Source organism: Lathyrus oleraceus, chromosome 5, assembly GCF_024323335.1.
Source record: "Lathyrus oleraceus cultivar Zhongwan6 chromosome 5, CAAS_Psat_ZW6_1.0, whole genome shotgun sequence".
NCBI lineage: Eukaryota > Viridiplantae > Streptophyta > Magnoliopsida > Fabales > Fabaceae > Lathyrus > Lathyrus oleraceus.
Window position 1 is genome coordinate 348,829,322 of NC_066583.1, and position 13,562 is coordinate 348,842,883.

Below are 13,562 nucleotides of genomic sequence, written 5' to 3' on the forward strand. Positions count from 1 at the left end.
CCCAGTTGAGAATCCCCGCTGAGCGCCTGGCAGCTATTTTCCCCGGGAGTCCCCTAGTGGAGTTTATCTGTAGACCGTTGGTGTGTTCCCCAACAATTGGTTTTGTGACGCTATCATCTCCGGTGTGGCCGTGAGTGCTTATCCCAAGCAGGTTTGTGGGAATTCATCTCCAGTATGATATGACGTGCTATCATCCTCGACAGATTTGTTACTCTCGCCACTATTGTTGTTCTCTCCACTAGGATCGTTCTCCTCAGCAGAATGGTGTGGTTTTTCCTCAGCAAGTTCCCCGAGTGGAGCGGGTCTCATGAAATACATCTCCAGCAGTGATTCTCCTACATATGGATTGGTTGGGTCGTCCCTAATGGAGTAGCATTTATTTCTCCAGCAGAGTTCATCCTACCAGTGGATTGGACGGGTTTCTGTAGTAGACTGATATCGGCATCCCCAGCGGAGTTGTGATTGTTTTCCAAGTCTGTTGTCTTCCCAGCAGAGGTTGTGTTGATGGTTTTTTCCCAGCAAGGTTTGTCTCTCCCCAGCAGAATGGAAGTTGACATGGTTATAGGATCCCCAGCACAATTCCTGGAGTTCCCCGGTGTTGTCTCTGAAGGAGACGTGTGTTTATGCATTCATCATTTAGATAAGCATAGCATATCGCATCATTAGTACATAGCATTTCCATAATCATGGGGCATTGTGTAAAGCAAGAAAAAACTCATGCATCAACATTGCAAGCATATCCATTAGCCCTGGGCCGTGGCGACCAGCCTAGGTTGGGTTGTTGGAAAGAGTTTAGCATCGCGCCATTGGATCGGCTTCAGAATTGGGTCGCCAACATGGTCGAGAGGTTGGTGTTTTCCGAACAAGTGATTCCTCGGTCGAGTGGGTATCCCCATCAGTGTTACTCCCAATTGTTAGTGTCTTGCCAGCTTGGGTCTTTTTCCTTAAGCAGATATGGGTGTGTCTGATCTCTCCATGTAGAGTCTACCCCTTAAGCAGAAAGTGTCAATCTTTTCCTGCCATTTCCCCACTGAGATACGTCCTCGTGGATGACGGTTGCTTCCGTTCCCTTCCAACACACATTGGGATAGGTTTTCCCTATTGAGTTCTTTCCTCATTAGGATGAGTCTTGTTTCAGTCTGCCTTTTTGGATCGATCCTAAATTGGCTTCCTGTTGGCTGTCTCCTGTACTTCCCTGGGGCATAAATGAATAGTCGTTCACTAACCGGCACTCATTCATTTCATCCTCAGCGGAATTTGTGGCCTCTACCTACAAACTGGTAGTTGTAAGTCCTATCTTTGTGGTTTTCTACCCACTAGCTGGTAGTTGTAAAATCCCACTTTCCTCCCCTTGTTGGAATTAACCCTTTGTGCTCATCCCGATGATGACTGGTTACTTTTCCGTGGTTTTCTGCCTACAAACCGGTAGATGTAATCCCCTCTTTGTGGTATTAATGGTCTTGTCCCCTTTGGATACTTGCTTTGATCAAGCAGTATTGTCCCCATTGGGTCTTCATTTTCTTTTTGGATACTTGCTCCAAGTTAGCAGCTTTATCCCCTTTTGATTGGTCATCTCTTGCATACCTAGTCTGGTACCCAGATGCCTTTCTTTTCTGTCGATTATTCATGTAACAACCTACAACCCGGTTATGGATAATCTTCCATACGAGTGTATTATCTATGTTTTGACGGCTATAGATAATATGTACTTATGATTTCCCGGTATTCAGACCGAAGGAGTTTCCGACGATCAGGTCGATGTACTCATGGCACAAGGCCAATTTCCCGGTATTCAGACCGAAGGAGTTTCCGACGATCAGGTCGATGTACTCATGGCACAAGGCCAATTTCCCGGTATTCAGACCGAAGGAGTTTCCGACGATCAGGTCGATGTACTCATGGCACAAGGCCAATTTCCCGGTATTCAGACCGAAGGAGTTTCCGACGATCAGGTCGATGTACTCATGGCACAAGGCCAATTTCCCGGTATTCAGACCGAAGGAGTTTCCGACGATCAGGTCGATGTACTCATGGCACAAGGCCAATTTTCCGGTATTCAGACCGAAGGAGTTTCCGACGATCAGGTCGATGTACTCATGGCACAAGGCCAATTTTCCGGTATTCAGACCGAAGGAGTTTCCGACGATCAGGTCGATGTACTCATGGCACAAGGCCAATTTCCCGGTATTCAGACCGAAGGAGTTTCCGACGATCAGGTCGATGTACTCATGGCACAAGGCCAATTTTCCGGTATTCAGACCGAAGGAGTTTCCGACGATCAGGTCGATGTACTCATGGCACAAGGCCAATTTTCCGGTATTCAGACCGAAGGAGTTTCCGACGATCAGGTCGATGTACTCATGGCACAAGGCCAATTTTCCGGTATTCAGACCGAAGGAGTTTCCGACGATCAGGTCGATGTACTCATGGCACAAGGCCAATTTTCCGGTATTCAGACCGAAGAAGTATTCTCCTCTCCGTTGGTGTCGATAAACGTCGAGTTTTTCCCGATCATCCGTTGATGATTTGGTTGTGTCCTCCTTCCCAAGTGAAGTATTCTCCTCTCCGTTGGTGTCGATAAACGTCGAGTTTTTCCCGATCATCCGTTGATGATTTGGTTGTGTTCACTCTCCCCAGTAGAGTTTTCTCCTCTCCGTTGGTGTCGATAAACGTCGAGTTTTTCCCAATCATCCGTTGATGATTTGGTTGTGTTCACTCTCCCCAGTAGAGTTTCCTCCTCTCCGTTGGTTTCGATAAACGTCGAGTTTTTCCTAGTTATCCGATGATGTCTAGTTGTACCCCTCTCCATGCAGAGTTACCTCTCCGTTGGTTTCGATAAACGTCGAGTTTTTCCCGATCATCCGTTGATGATTTGTTTGTGTCCTTCTTCCCTAGTGAAGTATTCCTCCTCTCCGTTGGTGTCGATAAACGTCGAGTTTTTCCTATTCGTCCTATGACGTCTAGTTGTACCTATCCCCATGTGGATTTACCTCTCCGTTGGTCTTGGAAAACGTTGAGTTTTTCCCATTTCGTCCGTCGACAAATGGTTGTATCCTTTCCAGTCATTCATTAATGTCTGGTTACCTCTCCGTTGGTCTTGGTAAACGTCGAGTTTTTCCTAGTTGTCCGTTGGCATCTAGTTGTGATTTATATTCCCATTCGTCATCGTTGCGATGTCTGGATGTGGCCATACCCTTTGAAAACCAAAAAATATATATACCCAGCAATAAATATCAAATCCCAGTGGACGTTTCCATTGGTGGATCCCTGTATTGTGCAAATTCTACGGTTCTTTGGTATTCAATCCCTGTTTACCCTGAAAGTCTGACAGCCGTTGCTCTCATCCATTCGGGTTCCCAGCTGATTGAATAGGGGCAGCTGTAGCACCTCAAATTTGCACCTATCATCATGCATACATTTTCACATTAGGTCATGGCATATCATGGTCCATTGCATAGCATTGCATTGTCCCTCAGTTGCCTCAAGAGCAAGCAATCAAGAATTAGGTCAAACTAATCTCCTGATCAGTCAACCAAGCAAGCAAAGGAATTTCTCATTGAACCAAGGCCTTGGGGTTTGTCCAACAAGTTCACATGGCTTGGAGGTCTATTGGAAGTATTTTAGTCAAGGGTTGAGGGCTTGGAGATCATCAGTTCATACACAGACAGTCAAAAGTCAAAGAAAGTCAACAGTCAGTCAAAGCAGTGGATGGTGGCCATTCTTGTGGAATTTGGGCACCATGATCAATAATCAAGAGTTCATACAACTTGGGACATCATTTAAAGTCAAGATCTCAAGGAATTAGGGTTTGGAATTCATCAGTCAATGCACAATCAGTCAGAAACCCTAAAAGTCAACTGTTGGTCAACTGTCCATTTAATCAGTGATTGGATGATTGGAATTGGTTTGTGAGAGTTCATTCATGTCCAAATAGTCATCATACATCATGCCAAACACCATCATGGAAGAATTTGAAGCCAGATCATGAATTTCCCAAAATGGAAACTGGGCCTGTAACTGAAACTTGCCATAAATGGAAAGTCTTGATCCTCAAACTTACATCATGATACAAGCCTCAAATGAATTTTTGCCCAACATGAAAGTTGAAGATCTTGTTCTCCCATTTCCAAAAAGTCCTAGAACTCTCAATTCCCATGTGTGGTTGGAAAGTTATGATCGAATCGATTTCAGAAAATCTTGAACTTCAGAAGGCCATATCTCTCAAACCGTTTGGCCAATTTTGGTGGGGTTTTTTCCTACAAGTCACATTTGATCCCCTCTTTCCAAAAATATAAATTTCATGTGCCAAAACCTCACCAATCAAAATGGCATATTTTGACTTTTCTCATTTAAATGTAAGTTTGACCAAGAGTTGACTTTTTGATTTAAACATTTTTTCAACATTTGGCCAATTGGAACAGCTCATAAATGTCATTTAGAATGTGTTTGCAAAGTCAAAATATGCAGTACATGAGGCCATGGCTTGGTTGCTTAAATTGTAAGAAAAGTACAAGTTTCACTATACCACTCCATGCTTGCATTTGAACCATGCCTTGGTACCTTCAAACAGAACTTTTAGAGGCCATTCTCTGTCAATTGAACACATCTTAGCAGTCTAAAACCTCAGAAAAAAGGGCCATGCTTGCTTACTTGAATTTTGGGACAAAGGGACAAAACCAACCATACCTCCATGCCTTAATTTGTACTGTCCAATAGCAGTTTGGACAGCACTACTTTTCTGTCAAGGGAAAGGGCATGGCAGCCACAAAAAAGAGGGGGTAATGCAGCAGAAATTGATGAATGAACTTGGCCCACACTTTGCTTGGTACTAGAACAGCAATTATGCAGCATTCTGCTACCAGCTTGAAATGAAGTTGAAGCCATAACACAAAAACAGAAAAAACACTCTTCATTCATTCTAAAACCTCACTCTTGCTATGCATTTCTGTTTTGCTGCCAAAGACTTCAAAATGACATGAACCCTGCCTTACCTTGCCAGCCACCATCCAACTGCAGTAAAATCAATTGCCTACAGCAGCACAAAAACCCTGCATTCGACCCATAGATGGCTTGGCATTTTCCAATTCTTTCTGTCAAAAACCCCTGAGGAACTAAACCTGGTTTTGGCTTAACACCATGTCTTCCTCACTTTTTGGCATGGCATTAGCAGCAGTTTCTAAAACTGCATAACAGTACTCTCCTAACCCTGACCCTGCTATTTTGCATCTCACTTCTTCTGTCCAAAACAAAAAAAAAGCACCTAAACCTAACTGGCCTTGCCTTCACAATCCTCTCACCATTTTGAAACTAGCAGCCACAGACCAAACACCTTCACTCATTTTTTTTCAACCTCATCCTTGCTTGCTATTGGCATTTGATTTTGGCTGTCAAAAACACAAAAGCATCAAGCATTGCAACACTGATTTCCTTCACTCATCCTAAAAAGAACCTGCATTTGACCTTTGGCTTTGGCATCTTAAATTCCCTGTCAAGCATAAAACATCTCTGCCTGGCCACAAAGCAACATGACATAGCAGTTGGTTGCATGATATTTACTGTCAAATGAAGCTTCTAGCCAGCATCCATCATAAACAGAAATCATTCTCACTAAAATCACATTGCTGCACTTCCCAATTTCCTGTCCAAAAGTCTCTATGAACCTGGCCCGGCTGGTGACAATAACCAAACACATTGTCTGTCATGAACTGCAGCCAACACCCCAATAGAAGCAACCTAGCTGCAACCATCACACCATACATCTTGCATATTCCAGTTTTGCTGTAAAAAACCAAAAGACTAAACCTTGGCCCTGGCTCCCCCACACAAAGACATCAAACAAGACTTTCAAATCCATTTTTTTTCTGTCATGATTAATGCCAATAGCAGGAGGAAAAAACCATTTTGATGCATCATCTTGCTTTGCATTTTTCAAAGAGTCCTGTCCATAACCAAAGCCTAGCTCACCTTGCTATTCTCTTTGCATTTCCTAAAAATCCTGTCATAAACAGCAGCAGCATACCACTCTCCCTCTCAAAATTCATTTGGCTCTTGGCATTTCTTCTTTTTTCTGCAAAACTCAAAACCAAAAGCACCATCACACAACAGAACCATTAACTTCCCATCCATTTTCTGTCATATTAAGGAGCCATCAAACACCTTCCCAAATCACACCTTGCCATTTGCATTTTTCCTGTCCAAAGCAAAGGAACCCTGCAGCATCCAACAACCACCATACACAGCAACAAGGCCTTGGCTCACTCACTCTCCAAAGGCTGCATCCAAGCATCATGGTTAAAACCTAACCAGCATCCACCACAAAACACAAACTCACCTTGCTTGTGTCCATCAAAAACCTGTCTCAACTTCCAATAGTTCAACCTTGCCTTGCAACCAACAAACCAACATAACCAATCAAAACTACTCTCACTTGCATTTTACAAAACCTGGATCTTTTCACCATTTGGGAACTGCTGCAGTCAAACATCCAACAGCAAGAAAACCTTGTTTGACTCACAAATCCAAAACTGCATTCAGTGGCATTTGGCATTTCAAACCTACTGTCAAAAGAAACACAATGAACAAAACCTTGGCCTTTCTTGTCACAAGCATGCTGCATCATTTTCCTGTCATGTGAAAACCCTGCCTTGCCTTGCTTATCAATTTTTCATCATTAACAAACCTTGCCAACCAATATAAGAGAACTCATCCCAAAAATGCATTGACCTTGATTGGCATTTCAAGAACCCTGGCCAAAACATCAGAGTTACTAAGCTTTGCCTTATCACTAACAAACATCAAAATGCACTTTTGAACATCATTCACTGTCCAAAGAAGCCAGCAAGTAGCAGCCATACACAGTGGAAGTCAATCATTCCTCTCAAATTGCACCTTTGCATCTTTCAACTTCATGTCCAAAAAACACCAAAGTTGAACATTGAAAGCCTCCACAAGTCAAAAGGATTTTTCATCCATTCATCATCAGGAGGGCCATTGAGCAACTGTTGCACTTCAATAACATCAAAAAGCATCTGAATCACCACTGTTCCTCCAAATTGGTAAGTTTTCGAGCTCCATGATTTTCCAAATTGATACATGCTTACTGTAGGTCTATCCATGCTGATTGTCATGATGCTTTCACTTTTTGAAATGATTGCTTATCCATGAAGATATATGGTCTTGAAGTTTTGTGTTAAAATGTGTTTTTGCTCGATTCTTGACTTGTGTGTGGTTTTAATGGAAAACAATGTTGGATTCATGTTGTATGATGTTTGATGAACACAATGATATATGCAATTTTGATTTTTGGACAAGTTTGTGAAATCATGATTTGGGGATGGTGATGAACAGTGAAACCCTAACTTTTAAAATATTTTCCCAGATTTTTCTGCCCCATTTCTCACGTGCATGGCCTTGCATCTCAACAACCAATCAAAACATTTCATTACCTGGCCAAAACGACCGTGTTTAATTAAGTGAATCGTGGAATTACAATTTTGCCATTCTTATTTCATTTATTCCATTTTAATTTCACATTTTATAACCAATCTTCCAAAATTCATAACTTGCTCATTTTTGATCCAAATTGAATGGGATTTTTTGTGTTGTGTTCATCATGATCTCTACTTTTTTATCATTATTTTTCCAGAATTTTTGGATGAGTGGTTTTTAAATGGCCTTAGGGTTTGTGACATGTGACCAAATTTTGTACACTTTGCCAAATCAATTGTGAAATGATGAGAATGTATCCAATGGCTCCCAAATTTTTTGTGATTAAACTAGACACATTCATGGTGATTTTGGTGTAAAGTTTGTGAATTTATCATTTGTGGTTTGTGAGATATGATTTTTTGAATTAGGGTGTGACAATTTGTGTCACACCATTGATGTCCAACTTCATGATTTTCATTACCATGCTTCTTGACCTCCAAATGGATTGACATTTTGCATGAGCTTACTATTGTATGTCTATTTGACTTGTGAATTTTCTTGGATTTATTTGAACAATTTTCCATTTGTTTGAGATTTTCCTTCTCTGCCTAGTCAAATGTTGACCTTGTGTGACACATGTTCCCATTTCATTTGTGAAATTCTCATACTTTATTTGATGGACATGAAATTTTACATGAGATAACTAGACATCCTCATCTTTGCCATGGATTTAGTCCCATTCATTTATCATACACCACTCTTGACTTATGATTTTTCTAAGTTGATGCATGTTTGGTTGACTTCTGTGAGCATGTTCAAATTGGCTTTGACTTTCTGATTTTCATTGACTGCCTTCCACTTGTCCAAATGGGATGAAATTTGACATGCTTACCATGCTATGTGTTAGGATTGATAATGATTTATTTGGTGATTTTTGGAAATGTTTGAGATTGGTTTTGATGCAAGTCTTTCTGTTGACTTCTATGAGCTTCTAAATGCTATATTTTGACTTCTTTTGTTCATGAAATGATGATGATGATTGATATGAATGTAAACCCAATTGGTTTTGTTTCTTAAATGTTTGGACATGATTTTGGATACTCATCCTTTGCTGTTTTGACTTTTCCATTCATTTTTGACCCTAGGCTTGTCCTAGTGGTCCTACTACTCACCTTTGAGCTTGTGTTTTCAGGTTGACCATCAAATGGCCATTAAGACCAGTTCTTTTGATTGAGCTTGCTTGATTATCATTGTCTAACTTGTTTGTTTTGTAGGTGGCTTGGCTCACATGCCTTAAGCCTTGTGCCTTGCACATCCATGTGCCTCCAATTGACTACTGGTGTCTGTTTCTGTTTGTTTTGTTTGAAGTTGCATACTAACATCTGCTTGACTGTTTCAGGTGCTTTAGTTGCTTAGTTCCTCGTGAACTTTTTTGCTTTGCTTGTATAGGCAATTTGCATTGAGGTATGTCTCTTTATCTTCATGTAGTCTGGAAGACCTGGCCTGTTACTTGGCCAGGCAACTGTCTGAAGTCCTCCTTAAGAGGCAATGTTTGTGATTGTTTACTTTTGTCCTTGCATAGAGTCAAAGTCCTCCTAAGTGAAGAGGCAATTGGTGGAAGGTAGGGATATGCAATCTATCCCCCACTATTCAGTGTGTCATCTGCTTTGCTCACACCACTGTGTTGATGCATTGCAGATACAAACCCAAGATCTTGTACAACTGTACAGTTGAGTCAGTTGTAAATGTGTAGAAGGGTTCCCACCTTCTGAACCCACACATTCTTGTCTTAAGCTCTCCCAGGCCAGGGATAAGAGCTGTGAGGTCTCATCCTCACTTCATCCTTTCATCTGCTTCACCTTAGCCCCTCAATGGCAAGGTTAAGAGCACATTCACCCAGTCCCAGAGGTTTGTTTGTCGAGGTTGATATGACCCCTTGACTAAAACCTAACCCTTGTTTGAGCCACTTGTTTGTGTATAGCGTGTGCTATCTGTGCTTGTAGGATTGTTTGACTTGCTTCCTGTGCAAGATAGGATAGTTTGACTTGCTTCCTGTGCAAGTTAGGATAGTTTGACTTGCTTCCTGTGCAAGTTAGGATTAGTTTAGACTTGCTTCCTGTGCAAGTTAGGTTTTGCTTGGCTTGCTTCCTGTGCAAGTTAAGTGTGTGTGGCTTGCTCCCTGTGTGAGCCATACTTAGGATAGGTTGGCCCTTGTGCCATTTAGCTAGAAACCTTAACTTAGGGATGATTTGCATGACAACATCTAGGCTCGAGTCGTAGTCTCCCTAGAGTTGTGTCTCCCTCTGTTATCTGGTTAGGCTAGATCCTTATCCCTGCGTAGGGGAACTACATCGCCCTGATCTTCACACCAGATGAAGTATGTAGGCAGGAGATTGAGCTGATCTCTCCGGGCGCCTTTTCTTTCTTTTGTGTGTGTTGTCTGACCTTTGCTAGGCTCGAGTCTGTGACTCCTTAGCATTTGCTGTCTGTCTGTTTGTGTGTGTTTGACAGTTATAGGCTCGAGTCCCCGACTCCCTATTAACCTGTTGTGTTGTGGTGTGCTTGGAAGCTGATGTAAGTCCATCGAGTGGCATTTGGGTTCCAGTGTGCGTGCGTTTGGTTCGGATGCTGATGTAAGTCCAGTGATTGGCAATCGGGCTCCACGTTTGCCTTTGTTTGTGTTTGTTTGTGTGCGTGTCAGCCGAGCTACGAATGCTCTGATTCTTCTCTCGTCCGAGAAGATACGTATGCATAGGATGCGATATCCTAGCGAGCATGTGTCGTTTCCCCCAGTCCGAACTACTTCGACTCTGATGTCTATGCCTGATAGACTAAGTAGGCCCAGGATGCGGTATCCTGCCGAGTCAGTTTCAGTCAGTTTCTTGTGTCTCTTTCAGCCAGTGTGTGTGTGTATGAGCAGTGTTTTAGCAACCAATATTCCTTTCTTTTGTGCGTGGATCCCGTAGAGTACTACGGATGCGTAGGGGTGCTAATACCTTCCCTTCGCATAACCGACTCCCGAACCCATTCTCTTTGGTCGCGAGACCATGTTCTTTCCCAGGTTTACTTCGAGCGTTTCCTTTCCCTCTTTTGGGATAAATAACGCACGGTGGCGGCTCTGTTGTTCTTCTTTTCCCGCCGGTTTTTCGCGCGATGCGACAGCTGGCGACTCTGCTGGGGATATAGAGAAGTTGACCTATGCTGGTCCATCTTCCCTGAGCGAGTCTCTCCTAGCGCTCTCTAGGTTAGGGTTTTGGTTGCTTTGTGCTGTTTTTTTTATTGCATTCATTGTATATATGTGCATTTATTGCTTGCATTTATTATTTGCATTAATGTTTGCATTTCATTCATATTCATCTGCTGTGCTGTCTGTGTTTCTCTGTTTGGGGGTGGGAGTTACTTGAGGTAAAAGGCCCAATACCCAGGCTATGAGTGAAATCTAGGAAACCTAGGAATAGAGTGATTCATGGGAAGCGGGTGGTATGGCGCCACTTAGCGGAACATTGATATCACGAGCAGTTCAGACCCTGGTGGGATATTGTCGTTACATACTTCAGGTGTGTATATGATGGTATTCTGCGAAAGGTTATTTATGTTGCGTTTCTCTTCGACTTTACCCTGGCCTAGATAACACCCGTGAGTGGGGAGGGTTTGATCATTACAGGTACAGTTGCTGATTGGTTGGTGTTTTGTTGGTGACTCTTGGTACTGATGGTGACTGTGAATTATGGGGCATTTATTTCTGGGACGCCAGAGTTCTGTCCGTGGTTTATCAGCGGGTTCCGTTTATTTCGGATCCCCGGGCTGAGTTGAGAGTACTTGTTCAGAGGATCCGTTTGTCACCCGTTCAGTGGTTGTTCCTGTGAAGATAGTGATATAATCTCCGGTTCCGTTCATTTCGGAACCCCCCAAGTTGGATTTATGGTGACTTGATCCCACAGATATAACTGGTTCAGAGAAGCAGAGGGTCTACAGTTGACTTGGTGGCACAAGGGCCTGCATTCATGCATTTGCATCATATCATCTCGCATTCATCTGCATTCAACTCATGTCTGTCCGTACTCAGGGTCCATTATTTTTTTAACTAAGACTCAGGTTGAGAGACATCCAGATGGCAAAATGTTGTTGATTAAATTTTATCTGTCTAACAAAAAGAGAGAGAACTGAATATTCCTAGTACGGACAGACATTGCATGTGTGAGTCATACTAACCCATTTGCTGTTTTGTAGGTTCCAGTAATTCAACCGGTGTGCATAGCTTGTCTGTTCAGATAACCTGCTGGGGTCAACAAATCCAAGCTGATGGATCTTCTCAACGCCGATATCTTTGAACTGAAAGGGATGATGAGGGACTTGTTCAGTGTTGTGCAAGGGCTTGCATTGGGACAGAAGGCCATGTCTGAAAGATTGGAAAGGATCGAGAAATGGCTGATAGTGGAGAAAGTCCAGGGGAAGGCTCCGTCCTCCGAAGTGAACAAACCTTCTGGTACTGCAACAAAGAAACCTTCTGACAGTGGTCCATTCAAGAAGAAAGTTGAGCCAGTTGGTGTGCCTGCAAAGAAAGAACGTAGCAAGGATCGTTATCATCCTTATGCTGCCACTGTAACCACTCCTGTCAGCAATCCACCTGCTCAACAGCAACAACTGCCACCTCAACAGAAGACACTGGGAGCTAAGAGCCAGGTGAAGAAGAAGAATGAGGATCGTCAGTTTGAGGAACCACCGGTGACTTATGCCTTTCTTTTCCAAAGGTTGATGGATCTTGCTTTAGTTCGGCCAAGGATATTGATCCCCACAGAACAGCAGAAGAGGCCACTAAACTATGATGAGAATGCCAAGTGCGAGTTTCACTCTGGGGCACCCGGACACAACATTGAGGGCTGTAGAGCTTTTAAGCATGTCGTCCAGGACATGGTGGACTCCGAGACCATTAATTTGGCCCAGATTATGAAGGGGGATGTCAACCCTGCGCCCAGAAGGGGTCTTGTAAAAGTCAAGATGATGAAAAAGGTCAAGAAAGGATTGGAGATGACTGAGGAGGATCGGCTAAAGGTTCCAGTGCCCGTGGTCCCAAAATCTCTGATGCAGGATGGAGCTTTCCCTGTTGTTGATATTTGTTGTGCGACCGTCACTACAGAAGGGTGTGTATTGATGAAAGACCCGACCCAGAAGATGAAGAAAGTAGAAATGGATAATGTAAAATGCAAAGCACCCAGTCTGGCAGCTGAAACCGTCCAGGTGGAGAGTACCTTTGTCGCTGAGAAAAAGAAGAAGCTGTCCATTTCTTCTTATAAACAAGCTCTGGAAGTGGTGAAAAACCAAGAGGCCCAAGGCTGGGGAAGGATCATTGACATCGTGGCAAAAGCAGACATGTTTGGAGTCGGTTATCATCCGGATTTAGAGTCGTCTAGACCAGACAGAGGATGTCGCCCACCTTACACCTTCGTCAGTGCAGGGATGTTGGATCCTGGTCATGCCCGTTCAGTGGCTGAAGATGTTGACAGCGACCGCGAGCTTGAGGCGTGGATAAAGTCGTGCGTACCAAGCAACTGGAAGGCCTCCAAGAGCATCACTGTCACTCATTCTGAAGAGTAGTATTCCTGTTTTTCAATTTTTGTTTGCATGAAAGCCATACGTTTTGCCCGAAACGTAATGGTCCATTGTAAGGGCCATCTCATGTGTTTCATTATGCAACATTTTGCATCAGTAATGAATGGATGTTTTTGTAGTTAAAAGCGGTGTTCCCTGTTTTTCATTTAATTTTGCAATTTAAAAAAAAAAAAAAAAAAAAAAAAAACAAATTAAAATGGCAACGTTTTTTTCATTCTCTTTCCTTTTGGTTCTGTTTCGTTCCGAAATGATTACTCTCCTGATCTCACCGATAACGATTTGGTTACACCTCTGTATGACTTCGACAATTCGACCTATCATGCCAGAGAAAAAAGGCGAAGAAGATGGTGTTTTGTTGGAATTAGCCAGGTCATTGAAACAAGAGGAGAAGGTGATTCAACCACACGAGGAGCGATTCAAGATTGTTACTCCAAGCTCCGCCGAGGTTAGAAAGCAAAAGCTGAGGCCGACAAAGGATGAGAAAGAGAGAAGGTGTGAATAGACTATCAAGATGCGAGCAGAGC